The following is a 25,668-nucleotide window of genomic DNA, read 5'->3' on the forward strand; positions in this document are numbered from 1 at the left end:
TACTCCGAAATTACCATCTCTTTTAAGGGTCTGAGCAGGTGGTGGAGAGGGTTAAGGCGTACCTGTTATGCCAGTTGCTGGAAGGCTTCTGTGCTGGCTAGGGTTCGAGTCTCCTGGTGGGAAAGTGTTCTAAAGTTGTATACTTGACTCTCGTGTTTAGGAGAGTTGTGCCTTATATATATATATATATATATATATATATATATATATATGTCGTACCTAGTAGCCAGAACTCACTTCTGAGCCTACTATGCAAGGCCCGATTTGCCTAATAAGCCAAGTTTTCATGAATTAATTGCTTTTCGACTACCTAACCTACCTAACCTAACCTAACCTAACTTTTTCGGCTACCTAACCTAACCTAACCTATAAAGATAGGTTAGGTTAGGTTAGGTAGGGTTGGTTAGGTTCGGTCATATATCTACGTTAATTTTAACTCCAAAAAAAAAAAATTGACCTCTTACATAATGAAATGGGTAGCTTTATCATTTCATAAGAAAAAAATTAGAGAAAATATATTAATTCATGAAAACTTGGCTTATTAGGCAAATCGGGCCTTGCATTGTAGGCTGAAAAGTGAGTTCTGGCTACTAGGTACGACATATATATATATATATATATATATATATATATATGTCGTACCTAGTAGCCAGAACGCACTTCTCAGCCTACTATGCAAGGCCCGATTTGAGTAACAAGCCAAGTTTTCATGAATTAATTGTTTTTCGACTACCTAACCTACCTAACCTAACCTAACCTAACTTTTTCGGCTACCTAACCTAACCTAACCTATAAAGATAGGTTAGGTTAGGTTAGGTAGGGTTGGTTAGGTTCGGTCATATATCTACGTTAATTTTAACTCCAATAAAAAAAAATTGACCTCATACATTATGAAATGGGTAGCTTTATCATTTCATAAGAAAAAAATTAGAGAAAATATAATAATTCACGAAAACTTGGCTAACTAGGCAAATCAGGCCTTGCATAGTAGGCTGAGAAGTGCGTTCTGGCTACTAGGTACGACATATATATATATATATATATATATATATATATATATATATATATATGTCGTACCTAGTAGCCAGAACGCACTTCTCAGCCTACTATGCAAGGCCCGATTTGAGTAACAAGCCAAGTTTTCATGAATTAATTGTTTTTATATATATATATATATATATATATATATATATATATATATATATATATATATATATATATATATATATATATATATATATATATATATATATATATATATATATATATATAACTGTATATATATATATATATATATATATATATATATTTTGGTAGCAGTCTTTCCTGTAGACATATATTATTAAATATGACCGAAAAAGTAAGATTAATAATTCTAACACGAATTTTCTCAATCTTTCGTACATTTCTTTTCACTGTTGGAGGTAATTCAAAAATCAATTCTTCAAAATTCATTTTAATTTCTAGTCTAATAAGATTAGACTAGACTAGTCTAATAAGACTAGAAATAAAAATGAATTTTGGAGAATTGATTTTTGAATTACCTCCAACAGTGAAAAGAAATGTACGAAAGATTGAGAAAATTCGTGTTAGAATTATTAATCTTACTTTTTCAGTCATATTTAATAATATTTATATATATATATATATATATATATATATATATATATATATATATATATATATATATATATATATATATATATATGTCGTACCTAGTAGCCAGAACGCACTTCTTGGCCTACTATGCAAGGCCCGATTTGCCTAATAAGCCAAGTTTTCCTGAATTATTATATTTTGACTAATTTTTTTCTTATGAAATGATAAAGCTACCTATTTCATTATGTATGAGGTAATTTTTTTTTATTGGAGGTAAAATTAACGTGGATATATGACCGAACCTAACCAACCCTACCTAACCTAACCTAACCTATCTTTATAGGTTAGGTTAGGTTAGGTAGCCGAAAAAGTTAGGTTAGGTTAGGTAGTTGAAAAACAATTAATTCATGAAAACTTGGCTTATTAGGCAAATCGGGCTTTGCATCGTAGGCATATAAGTGCGTTCTGGCTACTAGGTACGACATATATATATATATATATATATATATATATATATATATATATATATATATATATATATATATATATATATATATATATATATATATATATATATATATATATATATATATATATATATATATATAAATATATATATATATATATATATATATATATATATATATATATATATATATATATATATATATATATATATATATATATATATATATATAGGGGTACCACCACTGGTTTAATTAAAGGGACCCACATCCTTGAAGAAGAAAATAAATAGTGTTCAGAGAAGACCTTGTGGATTCTCACTGAATACTTTAATCTTTTCCTCTCCTACCACCCCTATTATTTTTTTTTATTCGATTTTATTGCAATGCTACAGTTTACAGAAAACACACACTTATATAACAATATACCAAGTAGTGTTCGAAGACTTCGTCCAGCTCCTCGGGGGTCGGGTGCGTACCCAAGATACAGCAGGCATTTCCCCTCTAAACAGCGACTCTGAGGCGCTGGAGCATAAAACTGGCCGCTCTTGGGTCTCTAGTCTTCCCAATGAGTTCCTCGCCCAGCTCCTTCAGGAACTTCAGTGCACATTTACCCCAGGCGCCCAGAGTCTCAGAGCCTATTGGCACGAACCTGTATCAACGTTCTAGGTCCCTGTACTTGTTAGTTTTCTGGGTCTCCCTGAAGGTGGCCGCCCCGCCTCCCTCAGCTGCGCTGTAAGGTAGATAGGTATCAGTAAATGTGGATGCACACGTGTAGTCCCACACGACCTGTTTACCTTCCCTCCACGGCTGCAGGGTGACTCCATCTGGGCGTTTTTGGCTGTTGTCAGGTCTGCACAACGGAGGTTCCCTTTGTGCTGGACACTCAGCTGAAGCCAAACTTCTCTTGATGATGTCATTGACTGCTTCATGTCTGGCAATCTTTCCCTGTGTCTTACGACAGATGAGACCATGGCTGCCGTATTGGTCTGCCCGTGCATGGCCGCAAATACACCGGTGCTCGGTGGAGATAGGGGCGGCAAGGCGCAGAGCAACACCAATACTTAGGGTCCGATGGTCCAGGCGGGTGCCCAAGGCGGAATTAGGGACTGCCAACAGGAAGTCCCCGGCATGGGGCGCTTGCACAGCTAGAAGACGCGCTTTGTCCTTCCTGGAAGCTGCCTCCAGCAATATGTGGCGATGTTCTCCACTATGGGGCTATCCCATTTGGACTGTTTGCAGTCATTTGGAAAAGTCGGTCGAGGATGAGAGTTGACGAGAGTGTCCCACTGACCGGCTCCTTCCGCGAGTTTGGGATCATGAATCCCAGTGGAGTCTCTTAGATGTTCCGGTAGTATTTCCTTAACTAATTCACCTGTTGCACTGGTCGAGGATAAGAATGCTGGCAATGCTAACTGTGTCGCCTTGCGAATACCTATCCCCCCGAGTCTAACTGGTAGCGTTGCTTGGTCCCATTGGCCATCTTGCTGGGAGAGGTTTAACTCTTTCACGGTTATTGACCTTAGGAGTGTGTCATATTCTGTTACGTTTGGGCTGTCGAAGGAGGGAGCACACCTTAGGAAATTATATATATATTTATATATATATATATATATATATATATATATATATATATATATATATATATATATATATATATATATATATATATTTATATATATATATATATATTAGTATATTTTGGTAGCAGTCTTTCCTGTAGACATATATTATTAAATATGACCGAAAAAGTAAGATTAATAATTCTAACACGAATTTTCTCAATCTTTCGTACATTTCTTTTCACTGTTGGAAGTAATTCAAAAATCAATTCTCCAAAATTCATTTTTATTTCTAGTCTAATAAGATTAGACTAGAATAGTCTAATAAGACTAGAAATAAAAATGAATTTTGGAGAATTGATTTTTGAATTACCTCCAACAGTGAAAAGAAATGTACGAAAGATTGAGAAAATTCGTGTTAGAATTATTAATCTTACTTTTTCGGTCATATATATATATATATATATATATATATATATATATATATATATATATATATATATATATATATATATATATATATATATATGTCGTACCTAGTAGCCAGAACGCACTTATCAGCCTACTATTCAAGGCCCGATTTGCCTAATAAGCCAAGTTTTTATGAATTAATTGTTTTTCGAGTACCTAACCTACCTAACCTAACCTAACCTAACTTTTTCAGCTACCTAACCTAACGTAACCTATAAAGATACGTTAGGTTAGGTTAGGTAGGGTTGGTTAGGTTCGGTCATATATCTACGTTAATTTTAACTCCAATAAAAAATAATTGACCTCATACATAATCAAATGGGTAGCTTTATCATTTCATAAGTAAAAAATTAGAGAAAATATATTATTTCAGGAAAACTTGGCTTATTAGGCAAATTTGGCCTTGCATAGTATGCTGAGAAGTGCGTTCTGGCTACTAGGTACGACATATATATATATATATATATATATATATATATATATATATATATATATATATATATATATATATATATATATATATATATATATATATATATATATATATATATATATATATATATGTCGTACCTAGTAGCCAGAACTCACTTCTCAGCCTACTATTCAAGGCCCGATTTGCCTAATAAGCCAAGTTTTCCTGAATTAATATATTTACTATAATTTTTTTCTTATGAAATGATAAAGCAACCCTTTTCTCTATGTATGAGGTCAATTTTTTTTTATTGGAGTTAAAATTAACGTAGATATATGACCGAACCTAACCAACCCTACCTAACCTAACCTAACCTATATTTATAGGTAAGGTTAGGTTAGGTAGCCAAAAAAAGCTAGGTTAGGTTAGGTTAGGTAGGTTAGGTAGACGAAAAAACATTAATTCATGAAAACTTGGCTTATTAGGCAAATCGGGCCTTGAATAGTAGGCTGAGAAGTGCGTTCTGGCTATTAGGTACGACATATATATATATATATATATATATATATATATATATATATATATATATATATATATATATATATGTCGTACCTAATAGCCAGAACGCACTTCTCAGCCTACTATTCAAGGCCCGATTTGCCTAATAAGCCAAGTTTTCATGAATTAATGTTTTTTCGTCTACCTAACCTACATAACCTAACCTAACCTAGCTTTTTTTGGCTACCTAACCTAACCTTACCTATAAATATAGGTTAGGTTAGGTTAGGTAGGGTTGGTTAGGTTCGGTCATATATCTACGTTAATTTTAACTCCAATAAAAAAAAATTGACCTCATACATAGAGAAAAGAGTTGCTTTTTCATTTCATAAGAAAAAAATTATAGTAAATATATTAATTCATGAAAACTTGGCTTATTAGGCAAATCGGGCCTTGAATAGTAGGCTGAGAAGTGAGTTCTGGCTACTAGGTACGACATATATATATATATATATATATATGTCGTATCTAGTAGCCAGAACGCATTTCTCAGCCTACTATGCAAGGCCCGATTTGCCTAATAAGCCAAGTTTTCATGAATTATTTGTTTTTCGACTACCTAACCTACCTAACCTAACCTAACCTAACTTTTTCGGCTACCTAACCAAACCTAACCTATGAAGATAGGTTAGGTTAGGTTAGGTAGGGTTGGTTAGGTTCGGTCATATATCTACGTTAACTTTAACTCCAATTAAAAAAAATTGACCTCATACATAATGAAATGGGTAGCTTTATCATTTCATAAGAAAAAAATTAGAAAAAATATATTAATTCAGGAAAACTTGGCTTATTAGGCAAATCGGGCCTTGAATAGTCTCAAGAATAGGCCTCAAGAACATAAGAACAAAGGTAACTGCAGAAGGCCTATTGGCCCATACGAGGCAGCTCCTATTCTATAACCACCCAATCCCACTCATATACTTGTCCAACCCGTGCTTGAAACAATCGAGGGACCCCACCTCCACAATGTTACGCGGCAATTGGTTCCACAAATCAACAACCCTGTTACTGAACCAGTATTTACCCAAGTCTTTCCTAAATCTAAACTTATCCAATTTATATCCATTGTTTCGTGTTCTGTCCTGTGTTGATACTTTTAATACCCTATTAATATCCCCCCGGTTATGTCCATTCATCCACTTGTAAACCTCTATCATGTCACCCCTAACTCTTCGCCTTTCCAGTGAATGCAACTTAAGCTTTGTTAATCTTTCTTCATATGAAAGATTTCTAATTTGGGGAATTAACTTAGTCATCCTACGCTGGACACGTTCAAGTGAATTTATATCCATTCTATAATATGGCGACCAAAACTGAACTGCATAATCTAAATGGGGCCTAACTAGAGCAAGATATAGATTGAGAACCACACCAGGTGTCTTGTTACTAACGCTGCGATTAATAAATCCAAGTGTCCGATTTGCCTTATTACGAACATTTATGCATTGATCCTTTTGTTTTAAATTCTTACTAATCATAACTCCCAGATCCCTTTCGCAATCCGACTTCGCAATCACAACACCATCTAGCTCGTATCTTGTAACTCTATCATCATTACCTAACCTCAGAACTTTACATTTATCAGCATTAAACTGCATCTGCCAATCCTTTGACCATTTCAAAACCCTATCTAGATCAACTTGAAGTGATAGTGAGTCCTCCTCCGAATTAATTTCCCTACCGATTTTCGTATCATCGGCAAATTTGCAAATGTTGCTACTCAAACCTGAATCTAAATCATTTATATATATTATAAACAACAGAGGTCCCAGGACAGAGCCTTGAGGCACTCCACTTACAACATTTTCCCACTCTGACTTGATTCCATTTATACTAACTCTCTGTTTCCTTTGGTATAGCCATGCCCTAATCCAGCTTAATATAGCACCCCCAATACCATGAGACTCTATTTTTTTAATCAGTCTTTCATGTGGCACTGTATCAAAAGCTTTGCTAAAGTCAAGGTATACAACATCGCAATCCTTACCACTATCAACTGCCTCAACAATGCTAGAATAAAAAGATAACAAATTTGTTAAACATGAACGGCCATTTATAAAACCATGTTGCGACTCAATTATTAATTTATGTTTTTCAAGATGAAGACGAATTTTATTTGCTATTATAGATTCGAGTAACTTTCCCACAATAGACGTTAGGCTAATTGGTCGATAGTTAGACGCAAGTGATCTATCTCCTTTCTTAAAAACTGGTATCACATTAGCAACTTTCCAAAACTCTGGCACTCTGCCTGACTCTATTGATTTATTAAATATGGTTGACAGTGGGTCACAAAGCTCCTCTTTGCATTCTTTAAGCACCCTAGCAAACACTTCATCCGGCCCTGGGGATTTGTTTGGTTTGAGTTTTACTATTTGTTTAAGAACATCCTCCCTGGTAACTGCTAAACTCGTCAACCTGTCCTCGTCCCCACCCACATAGACTTGTTCGGCTGAAGGCATATTGTTAAGTTCCTCTTTAGTAAATACAGATACAAAATATTTATTAAAAATACTACTCATCTCTTCATCACTATCTGTTATTTGACCTGTCTCAGTTTTTAATGGACCTATCCTTTCCCTAAATGGACCTATCCTTTCCCTACAACCACACCAGGAGTCTTGTTACTAACGCTGCGATTTAATAAATCCAAGTGTCCGATTTGCCTTATACAAACATTTATGCATTGATCCTTTTGTTTTAAATTCTTGCTAATCATAACTCCCAGATCCCTTTCGCAATTCGACTTCGCAATCTCAACACCATCTAGCTCGTATCTTGTAACCCTATCATCATTACCTAACCTCAGAACTTTACATTTATCAGCATTAAACTGCATCTGCCACTACTTCGACCATTTCAAAACCCTATCTAGATCAACTTGAAGTGATAGTGAGTCCTCCTCCGAATTAATTTCCCTACCGATTTTCGTATATTCGGCAAATTTGCAAATGTTGCTACTCAAACCTGAATCTAAATCATTTATATATATTATAAACAACAGAGGTCCCAGGACAGAGCCCTGAGGCACCCCACTTACAACATTTTCCCACTCTGACTTGACTCCATTTATACTAACTCTCTGTTTCCTTTGGTATAGCCATGCCCTAATCCAGCTTAATATCGCACCCCCAATACCACGAGACTCCAACCCTGCAACCAGTCCCTCACGCGGCACTGCATCAAAAGCCCCGCCAAAGTCAAGGCACACAACATCGCAATCCCCACCACTATCAACCGCCTCAACAATGCTAGAACAAAAAGATAACAAACCCGTCAAACATGAACGGCCACCTACAAAACCACGCTGCGACTCAACCACCAATCCATGTTTTTCAAGACGCAGACGAACCCCACCTGCTACCATAGATTCGAGCAACCCTCCCACAACAGACGCCAGGCCAACCGGTCGACAGCCAGACGCAAGTGATCCATCTCCTTCCCCAAAAACTGGCATCACACCAGCAACCTTCCAAAACCCTGGCACTCTGCCCGACTCCACCGATTCACCAAATATGGTAGACAGCGGGCCACAAAGCCCCCCTCCCGCACTCCCCAAGCACCCCGGCAAACACCCCATCCGGCCCTGGGGACCCGTCCGGTTTGAGCCCCACCACCTGCCTAAGAACATCCTCCCTGGCAACCGCCAAACTCGTCAACCCGTCCCCACCCACACAGACCTGCTCGGCCGAAGGCACACTGCCAAGTTCCTCCCCAGCAAACACAGATACAAAACACTCACCAAAAATACTACTCATCTCCTCACCACCACCTGCCACCCGACCCGTCTCAGGTTCTAACGGACCCATCCCTTCCCCAGTCCCAGCACGACACAACCGAAAAAAACCTTTAGGACCCGTCCCCGCTTGCCCCGCCACGCGAACTCCACAGTTTCCCCTTGCTTTCCCCATCTCCCCCCTAACACCAACCAGCTGCACGAACTCCTGCTCCAAAGCGACCTCCCCACCCCCAATCCCCTTGTACCAAGCTCCCCCCTCACCCACAAGGCTCCCCAAACTCTCCGCCATCCACCCCGGGTCACCGGTATTCGATCTATTCAACTTGCATGGCACACCACGCTCCTGCGCCCTGCCCAGAACACTCTTAAACAAGTTACATACCGAATCCACATCGAAATCCCCACCCACGCCACGCATCGCCGGGTCCATGCCTCGCTCCAAGACCGGCCCCCACCCCACACCCAAGACCCTCCAATCAGTTTGACCCAAAAAACCTCCAAGGCTACCAAAATCAGCTCTTCGAAAATCCGGCACTCCAACAGAACCCTCTCCCACAGGTCCACTCCACTCCACGTCAAATCTGACCCCCCCGCGACCACCGTTCCCCAGCCCACCCCCACCCCGACGTCACCAACCCGTGTTTCCCTGTTAGCCAACACCAAATCCAAAATATCACCCTCCCGCGCCGGCTCCCTAATGTGTTGCGCAAGAAAGCAATCGCCAACCAACTCCAGAAAATCCTCCGCTTCACCACCCCCTGCCTAGTTCAACCAGCTTATTCCACCAAAACTAAAGTCACTTACGACGCAAACACTGTTAGATCCAGATGCCCCAGACATCCCACCCCACAGATGCTCCACCCCCACTCTGTCCAAGCTTGGTGGCCCACACATAACTCCCATTATAATACCACTTGCTCCCTCGCACAACTCTATCCAAATAGCCTCCGCGCGCGGCCCAGCCTTGATTCCCTCTCCGAGACCACACCTCAAACTGTCCCCAACACACATGGCCACCCCCCCTCCTCGCCCAACACATCTATCTGCGTGAAATAGCCCAAATCCACCCATCCGACACTCAGCCAACAGTTCTCTATTCTCCACACCCATCCACGTTTCGGCAAGTGCAACAACATCCACTCCTTCTGTGCAGACAAGAGCACTCAATTCGTTAACCCCACCTCCCAGACCTCCACAGTTAGTGCAACACACCCCAAGTGAATTGTTACCCCGAGGCCCCCCTCTCCCCTCGATCACCCCGCCAATTCCCCTCTCCCACAAACACGCACCCCCATCATCTCCCTCCTCCAAATCAACTCCCACACTTCCATCAGCCAACAGTCCAAACCCAAACAAACACCTCCAACCCCCCCCCCCCCCAACGAGCTCGCAACAGCAACAACCCCAGCTCTTGACAGATGCACCCCACCACGAGCACACACTCCACCCCCCCCCCACAGAAGCGCTCCCAGTTGCCCATGAAAGACACCGCACCCGATCTGCAATATCTTTCCAGCCGGCAACCGACACCAAGCGCCCCCGACATCCACTCACCTCCCACTCCCCTTCCTGGAAGAACGCCACACACGATCGGGACTCCTCCCCTGCTCCCAACCAACTCAATGGCTGTCCCGAATCTCTGCACCAGCTCCCCACTTCCAACCCGTCCAACACCACCACCCCCCGCACTAACACAAACAATGGGCCCGCCTCCACCTCCCGTCACAACATCACCCATGTCTCCAACAACACCACCAACCCCAGCTCCCGGACAGCAAACCCCCAATCTGTTCCCCCTATCTCTGGCACAAAACGTTCTTTCTAAATACCTCACCTGGGAATCTCCCACAACCAAAATTCGCTTCGATTCTCCCTTTTCCTTTCGAGCAGTTTGAGGGACCTGCGCTTCAATGCTCCTCAGTACTTTGTCTTTGCCACCTCGTTGAACAACAGGTTCAACACAGCACTCGTCCTCTAATACGTCAAATGCGTTAAAAGTCCTTAGATGTAGGATATTAGTTGTCGGTTTTGCCAAGGTCTTCTTAAGACCCCTGTCTTTCACAACTTGCCAAGACGAGGACTTCTTAATACTGGTCTCGTCAGTCCTTCTTAATGAGGTCCCGTCAACACTGGTCGGATATTCTTAAACCTCTGATTAGGTTAGGTGGGGATGGATTGTCTAGTCATTTTTGAATAATAATATCAAATTCACATGCCAGTAGGACGCTAAAGGTTGCATTGGTTATCTGGTGACGTCACACATAGTTGACCAGTCAGGTGCTGTGATACCTTGACACTTATATGCTAATGACCATCAATACCTTATCCCTATACCTGAGGTCGCTTTTTGTGATGTCACTAAACAACAACTGGTTTCTAGAATGTATTTGTTTGTTATATATAATAAGCTAGGTTAGGATGGTTTGATAGGGTTTATGAATAGCAGAAAATAGGAGCAATGAGCGAAAATACGAGCCAATGTAGCTGAATATCGACTCTGGTGAAGCACAGAATACAGTTTAGGTATTAAGCCTGATTAAGAGTTCGCACTTATGTGTGAACCTCCTAGGGTCCACATTTAGCGCGTTGGCGCCTCGCACCGCATTAGGGATGATGACGTCAGAAAAGAAGGTAATTACAGAAGGCCTTATTTCAAAACATATGAGGCTTGCTTTTACTGAATGATTATTTTGATTTGATATATTCTACAGCAAGGTGTGGGAGGCATGTTTTTGAGCGAATGTGAGATGTGCATATATATTTATGCCCGTGCATATACATTTATGCGTTTATGCAGCAATATTTGGATTACTAAAGAAATTGCATTAAAGTCACCATGCCTAGCAGGGGACTGTTAGTTTATGCAGCAATATTAAATTACTACTGAAATTGCATTGAAGTCACCATGCCTGGCATGGGGACTGTTTTCATACAATGGATGATAGTGGGTTTTTCATTTTTATTTTGCCCAATACTCAATAAGCAATCTCCAAAGAAAGATGGACAAAGCTTGCATTACATTCTCTAGATTGACGAAGAAATGGATATGACATGATAGAGGTGTTAAAGAATGTATATGACAAAGGGGGATATTAATAGGCTATTAAAATTATCAACACTAGACAGAACGCGAAACAATGGGTAAAAATTGGAATAAGTTTTAGATTTAGAAAAAAGACCTGGGCAAATACTGGATTGGTTACCGGGGTGAACTCATTTCTTATGTTAATATGAAATCTTAGCTATAAAATGATCTTAGACAATGGGGAACAGTATGGTAATACCTTATTGAGAAAAACGAGCTTATAACCGTTAACGCTATTGCACATTAGGCTTGACAGAAGGCAGCATTTTAATCCCCTTTGCTGTAAATATTGAAAATGGGAATAAATACACTATAACAGAAAACGGTCTTATTCAGGGAAGATGAAGACGGGGTGACTGGCTAGCTGATGACGTCATTGACCATTAGCAATGCCTGTGCATGGCCCACCCAGGCGTAACCAAAAACATGTATGACTACGAGGGACCTTTTAATCCCCTTGAGCGAAATTTCATGGACTACAAGGCAATCACCCACTGGGGTAACGAAAAAACATGAGGCCAACGAGGGGGCCGTCGGATAAATGTCAATGACTTCGACACAACTTAGAAAACGGACACAGACGGGGAGTAAAAATCTCACCGGGGTAACGAAAAAACATGAGGCCAACGAGGGGCCGTCGGAAAAAGCAAAACGGCCCCTCGTTGTCCTCATTTATACTACTAACGCTGTGATGCATGTTTGTTAATACTCTGTGTTCCTTCACCTTGTTTCATATGAATGGGTGATGGTGGATTTCATTAGAAGCAATCACTCACCAGGGTAACGAAAATAGACCCAGACAACTCGTGACCATGGCCAAATTTAACGAAAAATACCCCGGATAAGTCGTGACCGTCGAAAAAAGCTAAACAGTCACGACTTGTCCTGGATTCCACTACTGACGTCCAGTGAAATTCAAGTCCATGAAGTTAAAACGTTCATGCATAGAATTGATGGAGAGCTGTGTAATACAGGCACAACATTGATTATGTTCCTAGACGACCCTTTACCTGATCGGGTCTGGATAAATGACTTTTACCACAAACTAGAGGAATACCACAACCAACTGAATGCTTTAAATGTAAAGAATTCAATCACAGTTCGCAAGGATGCACTAAGGATATAAGATGTGGACTTTGCTCTGATGCCCATCTCATGAAATCATGTGAATCAGAAATACTTAAATGCTCACATTGTGGTGAGCCTATGACATTAGATCAAAACAGTGCCCTTCATACATAGCTGCCAAGACTATCCAGCAGAAACATGCAATACAGTAGCGTACTCAAACAACATAACACCATCCTTTGCCAACAACCACCACACACCACCAAACAACACATTTCACGTGTACCAAATGTCCCCATCACCACTTATCCACCACATCCAGGCAACACTACAGCAACACCAAACTCACAGCTCAGTACAGACCACATTCAAACACTTCTGGCTGGCATTGAAAATGCTATGGAAAAGATTCTGGACCTGTACTTCAATTAAACTCATGACACAGCTAGTTCAACCCATTCCCGGGGCAGACTCCGCACACTCCACATCCTCGGCTACACACAGTGACACCCAAACACACTCAATTATAGGAAGCATACAAAGGACTATGAAACAGATGATGGACAACTTCTTAATTAAATACCTTGAAAACACTCAAACCCCTCCTGTTGACCAAATTGCAACCACGCTCACTAATGGCAAATAATCCCCAGTTGGTGGATTGAACACCTAACGCTCTGGCATTCAGGCTGACAGACCACAATCTCCCATGACACACCCTTCCCCCCTCCCCCGCGCAATCCACATCCAGGTATCCAACACGTACTATTGCCATGCCAATGAAACCAGACGCATCCATAAACCAAACATCTTAAATGGCTCACCTAACCTTCATAACTTGGAACGAAAAAAGAATTAAAACATCCCTCACATAACTTAATCAATTCCTTTACTCATCAAAACCGGATCTAGCTTTCGTTGCCGAATCCTGGCTCACTCCCTAATATAATCCTATTTCCGAAACTGGACAGACCTAATCGTATATGGCAAGGTGTTTTCCTCTCAACACGAAGCAAATATGACGTGTAAACCTGTAATACTTACTCATTTTGTGAACGATAAACAAGAAACATCAGCATGCTTAATAATACCCTACAGTGGTACATACACATTTATTTTCTGGGTATATACAACCCTAGTGGCACAATAAACTTAAATGAACTGGATTTCTATCTTGACCAATTACGACACCCGATCATCGTTGCAGGCGATCTCAATGCTAACCACCCCACATAGAGCACAGGTACCCAGGACACAGCAGGCACCGATCTATATAACTACTTTGACATTGCACCCTATATTCTTCTTTTGCTGCCCTACCTCGCAACTTATTCTAACTATAGAAGTAATTATGAAGCCTCACTTGACATCTGCTTTGGCTCGGCACATTTTCAACATTAATTGCAGTTTCACGCTGGACTGGATAATGGTAGTGACCACAAACCACTCATTATAAAATTTATTAACTTTCAGCCACCAACCCATCCCCTAACACTCCCCAAGTGGAAAATTAAGACTCTAGATAAACATAAATAGGCTGATACTGTCCGTATCCCAGATACAGATGATGTAGATCCTAACACATGCCTGTCTACAATCACCTCAGTCATAAATTCTGCCGCCACCCAAATGTTCAAGAAAACCTCAGGATACAGGTCTAACAAACCACTTAAACCATGTTGGAACGCAGAATGTGCACGAGCAGTTGCTTTATGCTGACGAGCCAGACAAAAACAAAGACGTCAACCCTTTCAACAGAACTGGGTCAATCTCCGGTGGGCCACAGCAGCAGCCAAAGAAACCACACTGTCAGCAATGCGAGCATCACGGGCAAAATTTTGTGAAAACCTTACACCCACTACACCACATTCAAAAGTTTGGGCTACATGTAACAGCATTAAAGGTCAACCAACACTCCCTTTATTTCCTCTAATGATTAACGGCTCACTCTGTCAAACACCTCAGGAACGTGCCAATGTTCTTGGCGAATGTCTTCAATTGACCCTCTCAACCCTTTTCTTTCATGCCCAAGAACTCTCCCTCAGACAAGAAACTGACTACCATACCGCTGGCCATGCTTGGCGTCGACAACATTTACACCTCAATCCACCAAACATTTTCACGTTTTCTAAACATGCTAAAAACGACACTTCTTTGTTTTGGGCACGTTTTAAATTATGTTTAAAATTATTAATTAATATATGTGTTTTGAGAATTTGTAAAGACGAGTATAAAATGTGAGGTCATAACGTTTTAATAAAATGTGTTTTAAATGTTACGATATAACGTTTTGGGCAAAGGTTTTCAAAACGTTAATTCTAATTATTAATTATTGAATTATTAAGTAGAATTATCTTTTTTTGCATTTAGAAAGATAGAGAGAAGGAGAACAGAGAGTAAGAGACAGTGAGAGAGGAGAGAGAGAGAGAGGAGAAAGACAAAGAGGAGAGAGGTAAGTTATGTTAAGTTAGGTTAGGTTAGGTTATACAAGTTAGGTTAGATAGGTTAGGTTAGGTAGGTTAGGTTAGGTAAGTTAGGTTAGTTAAGTTAGGTTAGGATAAGTTAGTTAAGTTAGGTTATTTAAGTAAGGTTAGGTTAGGTTATGTAATTTAAGTTTAGTAAGGTAAGGTAGGGTAGGGTAAGGTAGAGTAAGATTAGATTAGGATAGATTACGTAAGTTTGATTAGGTAAGTTACATCAGGTAGGGGGAGGAATAGGTTAGGATAAGTAAGATAGGATGATGAATTGCTGTCCAGAGAACAGTTTTAAGATAGTGACTAGAAATATATTTTAACATAAGTGTAAATTTGATATGAAAGTTGAGCTAGTTACATTTGGGAGTGTTAGTTAATGCCTGAAGATGTCTTGGAGAACAACACTGATATCTTTGAGAACAAGTTGATGATTTTGGGGAATTTTTTTAGGGAACAACTTTGATGAACGAATGTGAGTTAGAGAATAGCTTTCATGAACAAAGGGGACTTAGAGATTCACTTTGATGTCTCTGAGAATAACTTTGATGACTCTGAGAATAACTTTTGATGTCTTAGAGAATAACTTTGATGAACGAATGTGACTGAGAATAACATTGATGACTGAGAATAATTTTGATGGCTCTGAGAATAACTTTGAGGACATGAGTAGTATTTTGACGTCTCTGAGAATAACTTTTGATAGCTCTGAGAATAACATATGATGACTCCGAGAATAACTTCTGAAGGCGTGAATAGTATTCCTAGGGTCTTTGAGCTTGTTACTGATGTCTTGAAGAGAGTCTTTGAGTCTGTCATTGATGTCTTTGTATGTGTTATTGACGTCTTTTAGAGCGTCTTTGATGTTTCGAAGAGTATTTTTCTTGTCTCTGTGTGTCCTTGATGTCTTCAAGAGTGTCTTTAATGTCTTGAACAATGTCTTTGATGTCTTGAAGAGTGTCTTTGATGTCTCGAAGAGTATTTGTGAAGTCTCTGAGTGTGTCTTTGACTATATTTCTTACTCCTCAAGGTATACTGTTAATTACGAAAGTGCTGAATGAAGTTACATTTTTTACTTCTTTTGGTTAAGGAGAAGAATAATTTTAGTTAAGAACAGCGTTGAACGAAGCTACACTTGACAATTATCAGCTAAGAGAAGTGATATTTTAGTTAAGAACAGTGTTGAACGAGGTTAATCCTGACTAATTTCAGTTGATTGACGAATATTTTAGTTCAGAAATGATGGATGTTACTATTTTTTAGTTGACTGACGAATACTTTTAGTTAAAAAATGATGAGTGTGGTTATTTTTAGTTGAAGACGATGGTTAAAGTTAGTTATGAACAGTAATGGAACGTTTCCTTTGACTATTTTTTACCCAAGAGAAAGGGTATTTTAGTTAAGGACAGTGCCGAACGATATTAATCCTGACTATTTTTAGTTGACTGACGATGGATAATGTTAGTTATAAAATGATGAACGTGAGTATTTTTAGTTAATTGACAAGTAATCTTAGTTAAGAAACGAGAAAAATTTTGTCTTGGGTAAATTTGGCACTGAATAAAGTGCAGATTTGTTTAGGAACAGTGTCGGTGAGATATATTAAGATGATAAAGAGAATTACATTGACGTAGTTTTGCAAATAAAACTGAGTGACTGACTAAATTTATTAGGGTAACTGTAATGTTGTTGATAGTATTTGACAAAGAACTGTTTACTGAACGGAAGAAGCAATTGTACGTTTGATTTTATAAAACATGTAAGAGAATGTGTTGAACATAGTGAACGTATGGGGAATATGACAAAGAACACATATAACACGTAAGAGAGGTGAAAATATGATCTGAACATGCGGAGAATATGAACATGGGGGAGCATGTTAAGAACATTGAGAACATGAATATTCAGTATAAAAGTTGTACAGAGAACATGTGATGAACATGAAAACATGACAAAAAACGCAGAAAACATGGAAGCGAATACAAAGAACACAGTGACTATAGAGAGAATATACAAATATAGTAGGATTATTGAAAGTTTGGACAAGTTGGGGAATGGGCGAGGTTAAGGGGGGAGTAGGGGACGAGGGCGAGATGAAGGGGAAGCAGGCGAGATGAAGCAAGAGCAGGCAAGATGAAGGGCAAAAGAATGTTGGGGGTGGGGTAAGGGATGGGAAGGTAAAGGGGGTGGGGAAGGTAGGTGTGATTTGACTGTGTGAATATTACATGAGTAAACAAAGGCTATTAAAGATATCATAGATGAGTAAACAAAGGGTATTAAAGATATCATAGATGAGTAAACAAAGGGTATTAAAGATATCATAGATGAGTAAAAAAAGGGTATTGAAGGTAAGGTGCCATCTGACCATGTGAATTTTATTACTGTGTGAATATTAGCTCGTTAGTGATTATTTACATAGTGGAGTACAAAAAGGGTATTAAAGGACAGGATGTGTTCACTTTTGACAAAGATGATAGACTTGAGAGGGTTTTGATCTGAATTAATTTTGATGAACTAAAGCGGAGGAAAAGAGTTGAAGCTCAGTAATTTACTTATGGATTTATTTTACATGGGTCTGAAATGTAATTGGGTGTTTTTAAATATCAGGGGATTTGGTCTGATAATAAAGAACTTGTACAAATGAACTAAGGTGGGGAACAGGAGCTGAATTTCGGTAATTAAATTATTGTATTTTACTATGTCTGAAATATGATTGTTTTAAATTTCAGGGAAATTGGTCTGGTACTAAAGAAGTTATACAAATGAACTAAGGTGGGGGATGAGAGTGAGAGCTTGGTAATGGTTTGGATCTATTTTACAATGTCTGGAATACAGTGATTTTAAATCTCAGGGTAATTGGTCTGTTATTAAAAATGATACAAGAAGGGTTTAAGGTGGGGAACAAGAGCTTGAGCTCGGTAACTAAATCATTATATTTTACTACGTCTGAATTAGCTATGTTTTAAATCTCAGGGGGAATTGGTTCGATACTAAAGATGATATGTGAGGGAACTAAGGTGGGGGGGACAGGAGGTGGAGCTCGATAATTGTTTGGATCTTATTTACTGTGTATGAAATACAGTGGGTTTAAATTTCAGGAACAATGATAGGATATTAACGAAGATATGAGAGGGGGTTAAAACAGAGACAGGAGTTAGAACTCGGTAATTTTTCGAATCTTACGAATCTTATTTACTACGTTTGAAATAGCTATGTTTTAAATTTCAGGGGGATTGGACTGTTAGTATTGAATATACGACAGGGTACTAAGGTGGGGGACAGGAGCTAGAACTTACTTACTGACTCTATTAGATTTACTACGTTTGAAATATGACTGATTAAAATTGGGCTATTAGTAGCGAAACTAAACTTATAAATGCGGTTTTTAACAAATTTGGTCTTAAAATGGTATCTGTAAAATTTTTGGTGTCAACCGGACTCTGATAATATTTGAATTTCCGAAATAAGAACTCTTTAAGAATGCAGGTGTAAGTAAATCTCTGAAATATTTCGGTTTGAAAGTGGACTCTGATTAATTTTTGTCTTAAAGTGGACTCTGTCAAATTTCGGTTTTCAATCGAACTCTGCCCAATTTCGGTCTTCAAATGAACTCTGCCTAATTTTCAGTCATGAACTGGACTCTGTTTATTTTGGGTCGTTTAGTGGATTCTGTCATATTTTGGTTTCAAAGTGGAATCTAAATATTTTTTGGTCTTTGGTCTCCGATGAATTTTGGGCATAAACTGATCACTGACTAATTTTTTCTCATAAACTGGTCTCTGACTAATTTTGGTCTCTTAACAGGTCTGTCATATTTGGGTCTAAAATAATCTGTCAAAATTCTGTACATTTCGGTCTTCAAATGGTCTCTAATATTTTTTATCTTAAATGGTCTCTGAAGAAAATCAATCTTTAAATGGTGTCTGATGAAAATCGGTCTTTTTCAGGCGAAACAGCAGTAAATGGATATAAAAACTAAAAGTCACAGCTATGATGTAAATTTTCCTTAACAAAACTTTTATGACAATATTCTCTGAAAATGTCTTTTTTTTACAAATTTCGGTCTAACACTCTTAAATACACTTCAATGATTACACGAACTCTGAAATATTTTCATAACACTGAACTCTGAAAAAATTTGAATTTTTCCCATAAGAACTCTTAACAAAATTCTAAGATCCCTGAAATTATTTTCCTCATAAGAATTCTTTAACTCCAAATGAGTGATTTTCTAAAACAAACAAAATTTGTCCATAAAGTTTATTCTCAGTAAACAATTGGGCGGACTTTGCCCCAGAATTTTTCTATGATCTTTGAAATTATTTTCTCCCATAAGAACTCTGAAAAATTTTGAATTTCTTCGATAAGAAATCCTTAAGCCCACAAACTGGATTTTTAAAGTTAACTGGAAACCCGACGCTTTAAACGGGATATTTCAAATTAACTGGAAACCCGACGCCTTAAACGGGATATTTAAAAAAAAATTCCAGTTTAAGGCGTCATCCCTACTACTCACACACACACTCACACACCAAACACACATTCCAAACACAAACACACATACATACCAAACACACACACACGCACACACACATTTGAAACAAACAAACACACATACCAAACACATACATACCACACACACACATGCACACCAAACATACAAACACACCAACACAGACAATCACAGAAAGAAACTAAACAAACACAAACCACACATCAGGTAACACACAAACACACACCCAAAAATATCAAACACACACACAAACACACAAATAGGGCAAACAAACACCAACACCGACAAACACACATACCAAACACATACAAACACCAACACAGACAAAAACACCCCAAACACATATAAACACACCAAATACACACACACTATAGTAATGCTTTTACCTATCAGTACTTTCCACACACACTCACACACGAGAACCAGAGCTCAACCCCTGCATGCACAACTAGGTAAGTACACACACACACACTTTATACGTATTTTATACATTTAAAAGACGACTTTATATACATAGTTACAGTATCACCTTTATGCTACCAAATTTATACGTCAGAAAACATTTTGTGTTTACTGGGAAGTAAGCTACAATTAGCTTTAACCCACTTACCTCTTGGCAAGACACCTGGAGAGGATGGAATTACATATGAACTTATCAAATATCTTCCATCAACTGCACATAGCGCTCTTCTAAACTGCTACAACTTATGCTGGACTCACGGTAATATCCCCACACAATGGTAGACTAGTATTATTATTCTTTTCCTCAAACCAGGAAAAGACCCTCCCAACCTGTGTCATACAGACCTATCGACCTATCTCCTTGCTATCATGTCTCAGTAAAGTCATGGCAAGACTAGTATATACTCGCCTCCAATGGTACCTTGATAATAATAATAGTTTACAGAGAATAATATATTTTAAAATCAAGTTGGATTTCGACCGCAATGCTTCACACTTGGATCAAATACTTGAACACGACTCTGCACCTCTCTTAGAGGCAGTAAATTTGTTAGTGTTCACTACCAAGACCTTAAAGGAGCTTTTGATAGCATTCCTTATACTTGACTCTTGGCAAAGCTTGCACGTTTACGTGTACAGGGAAGATTACTTCTGTGGCTACAGTCCTGTCTTACGAACAGGACCTCCAAGGTCTATATACAAGGCGGTTTTTCAGATAGTATTCTAATTCAAACGGGTGTCCCACAAGGCTTCATACCAAGCCCAGCCCTTTTTGCTGTACTCTTAGCAGATTTACCTAACACCCATCCTGTTCAACTCTCGGCGTACGCTGACAATTTAGCATTGTATTATTCAGAAAATGATCTACCTAATACGGTCTCAACAATGCAAATAGCACTTGACCACCTCATTGATTGGACACAGCAATGCGGCCTTCAAGTTAATACTACAAAAATATGTTATTAGATCTTCCCTAAAAAGACTTGTTCATCTACCCACCCTCACAATACACAACACTCCCATTAAACACGAACGAGAACATAAATACCTTGGCATGCATTTCGACTTGCCCTTAATTACCTGTAAAGCACATATTCAACATCTTCAACAGACGACACAACCAAGACTCACCACATTTAAAGCCCTCACTGGAACCACCTAGGTGTAACAAGCTAAGCTGGTTTTAGAAGCTTATAGATCTTGGATCATATGATTTACAGGGAACACAAGCTAGTTTGGAGTCAGAAGGAACTTTAACCTGGATAACAGTATAAAAGGTCACACTCCAGAGAGTAAAGGATTAGCGATGAGAGGGTATAAGACCAATTGGCTAAGTTTCCCTTTGTGTTAATTAATCAATGAAGAAGAATTCAGGAAAAACATGAATTGTAGTAATAACCAATCTTGCTTAAGTATGTATGTTAGATTAACATGAATTTAGAGTAAAGATCCAGTCTCCTATGTGGTCAAAGAGACAGTTGACATTATTTAGAATAGGGGACTTGTTCGATCTGGCTCGGCTGGCTTCTTCTCTGACCCATCCTGGGTCGAGGAGGTCAGCCGGCCAGGAAGATCATAATCTTCCGTGTTGTTAATTATAAATTCAGGTCGCTATTCAATATTGTAATTGGAAATAGCCGGGTCCAAAAACCTATAGAATTATCATCAATTTCAATAGGAATTTAATCATCTGGGTGGTCAGTAAATTAGATTAGCTTTTTCAATTAACCCTGCAGACTAATCTGGCAGCCAGAGAGGGTGGCGGAGTAATCCTAGATTAGCTTCACAGTCCGGAGGTCAGGGAGTATGCTAGTGTGAGTTGGGACATCCTGGGATGAAGATCTCCTCCAGAGGTAAGGCTGAACAACTGGATTGGCTGTGGTGTTTAAGGTAAAAAGATCTGTGTCTGTTTTAAGTTCAGTGTAGAATCCACATTAATTTTTGTAGTCAATACCATTGCCGCTATTTTCGGAAGTATTTCAGTTTAGGAAGTGTTCAGTGTTCATTTGTCCCATTACTATTATTTATGTTTCAATAAACTTGTTGAGTAATTTCTAGTGGTTTAGTGAGTCCATCCCTAGGAATATGTCTTTACCACAGAATCACGAGCCGGTGGCTATTGAATGAGTCGCCGGTATACTTTTCAAGCAAGCCTAATCTATTTAACATTGCATGTATTCCCTTGGGTTTCTATTTAATCCACACTCAACATGAATTCATCCCTTTCATTTCAATTAATTAGGGGATCAACTTCCTAGGAATTTATGTTTAATTGATTGATGCAACCCATAATCAATTAATAGATAGTGCAACTCGGGTTGCACTATCTTTGTGTTCTCTTTTTTTTATATTAATGCGTTTGGTACAACACCTGCCAGAATAGTTACTGCTCTATTCCAGATCACGGCACAAGAAAAAATTATACCCAAATACCATAGTGATTTACACAGATCGATCTCGCATCCTAATAAACAACGCATCCTTGGTCACTGGCGCAGTATGGATCCCGCAATACCATCTCAAGCAGGGATGGCGGTTACCAGACCAACTATCTATTTACACTGCTGAATTATATGCCCTATACCACGCTCTCCAAATAATCTCAACATTACCAGTTTGGATATATACAATAGGTAGTGACTCCAAGAGTGCGATTCAAGCAATTACATACTCTTCCACAACGTGTAAAGAGTTTATTTACCCATGCCTTCAACTTCTTCATGAACAGCGATTGAAGGGTTATGACACCTCTCTCCAATGGATCCCAGCGCATTGTAGTATACTACATAATGAACTTGTATATCAGCTAGCCAAAGCAATGCACAACACGCCTCACATTACCCGTCATCCAATTCCTCATGCTGCACATAATGGAGCCTTCAAAGATACCATCACCCGAAATTTTTTAATGAAATGAAAAACGTCATGCCTAACTTTGTATTATGGGTCCATAAAAAAGAAACTTGGAAACATGTCAGTCATAAAAACAGATAAACTGATGTGATAAGATTTAAGGCCATACACGTTACATATGTTAAAGGAGTGTGTGAGAATTAGAGGATGATGTTGGCTCTGCTAGATCAATCTGTATTAGAAGTAGAGTTCAAGACAGAACAACAAGAGAATATCGATTAGAAGAAAATATGAAGAGAATATTATTTAATAGTCAGCTCAACAGATGTTATGACCATCATTCACTCACTAAACACCAAAGCTGGGAACACATACAACACATTACGAAAAAAGTCTTAAAAATGGTTGGTATACTCTCTAAAATCAGATATTATGTTTCAAACTCCGTTCTCATCTCATTAAACTACGCGCTAATTTATCCCTATCTTACATACGGAATCTGTGCAAAGTGGTTCAGTCACTGAAAAAATACCTCAAACCATCATCACCCAGCAAAAATCTGCTATCGTAATAATAAACTGTTTTCAGACAACATACAGCCCCTATGTTTAAATCCCTGAACATGCTAAACATAAACTCACTCCGCACATTCTCTTGTGCCACTTACATGTACAAAACTTTGCTCTTAAATGTAAATCTTGATCTGAAGCTCTTTCTTGACAGATGTAATAGAACCTATAATCACAACACTAGAAATAAATATCTCTCTGATATCCCAGTCAAACTAAATACAAATAAAGACACCTAGTCTACGGAACTCACTCCCTAACGAATTAACCTATGTCTTAGTCAAACGTAAAACCAAAAAGTACCTAATTTCATCCTCATAGTTTCCAACCTAGTGCTTCAAACTCGCACCATAACTTGTGCTACCCACTCTTCCAATATATGTGCCTAAGCCGTGAAACTTCACCATTGTAATCACTGCTTTCAACTTATATCAAGGCTATTATGTTGAACGGAAATTTCACTACAATGTACCAATTAATAATCCACAAATTTTGCTACAATGTACCTGTTCAAATTCTTCAAATTTTGCTACAAATTACCTACTTAAATTACTTGTTAGATTAAGGACCTGCCCGAAACGCTATGCGTGTTAGTGACTTTGCAAGAATGTAAAACATCAATTCTATGGACTCTCATAAACCCAATATACCTTCTTGTATATAAATAAATAACAAACAAATTAATAATTTATTGCGTCGGGGGACATGCAGCCAGAGTGTATTTATATACGTTAGTGCTACATATCGAGAGCCCCCCCCCACCCCAGGGTCTAGTTAGTGATCCCCCTTCCAGGAAGCAATCCCACAATAAGCTGACTAACTTCTGAGTAGCTACTTGCTACAAGGTGAACAGGTACATTAAGTGATAGAAAATGTGCCCAATCATTCCTGTCCCGCCCAGGATTCAATCCCGGAATTCTCGGCTGTGGGTCGAGAACGAACCCGACTGTACTACAACCTGGACCGTCTGTATAATATAGCCTATATATAATAATGGTGTTAATGATGAGAGGGAGGAGAGTACTTCCTCTCACAGCAAGTATTATGTTCACAAACTTTAAGGTCTTAATTTGTTCAGTCACATACACTATGATATCAATATAGTGGATGACCCAATACTGTGTTAAGTTTTGTGAAGTATTAACATTGTCCATTCTTGTGACTCTTCGTTATTAATGTTATAATGGACATAACATTGCGTGCATGTGTCAGTGTTATATCAAAGTAGTTACCTCAAGTGTCAAGACGAGAGGAGACGCGTCCACACAGCTAGAAGCTCGGCCCGTCACTGAGAGGCAGCTCCTGATACACTTCCTTGGGTAAGGAACCGAAAGTCATCCTTTATGTTTCATGTGGACTCCTCATGTTGGCCTTGGGTACAAGTCCAGTATGGACCTGTACCCAAGATGGACTATGTAATGCATCAGTTATACAATGTTTGTGATGTAACTATAACCTGAGCTTGTAAAAGCACTCTTATCACCTCAATTAGTTAAGTGCTCAATAACAATAGTTTCTATAGCAGCAAAGTAGGAGAGAATATATATATATATATATATATATATATATATATATATATATATATATATATATATATATATATATATATATATATATATATATATATATATATATGTCTCATTGAATATGACCGCATATTCTGTATTTACTATCTTCTAATTTAGGGCGTTCTATCCCTCTAACTATTTTCTTAGCATCAGGGCTTAGCTGAAATATGAGTTCTCCAAAACTCATTTTCGTAATTTTAAGGTGAAGAAAAGAAGTGAATTACTATAGAATGTATTACATTTATATATACAATTTGCACAAGGTTTCGAACCT

At 38.5% G+C, this 25,668-nt stretch overlaps 1 protein-coding gene across 2 annotated transcripts in view; it reads right to left on the reverse strand.

Moving 5' to 3' along the window:
• LOC138365404 (uncharacterized) overlaps nucleotides 1-25,288 on the reverse strand; it is a 99,026-nt gene extending 73,738 nt beyond the window's left edge. For both annotated transcript variants that reach the window (XM_069325713.1, XM_069325712.1), the window contains exon 1: nucleotides 25,059-25,288. The gene's annotated coding sequence lies outside the window, so the exon portion shown is untranslated. The remainder of the gene's footprint in view (nucleotides 1-25,058) is intronic.
• Nucleotides 25,289-25,668: the final 380 nt, after the last annotated feature.

Source organism: Procambarus clarkii, chromosome 16 (genome assembly GCF_040958095.1).
Source record: "Procambarus clarkii isolate CNS0578487 chromosome 16, FALCON_Pclarkii_2.0, whole genome shotgun sequence".
Lineage (NCBI taxonomy): Eukaryota > Metazoa > Arthropoda > Malacostraca > Decapoda > Cambaridae > Procambarus > Procambarus clarkii.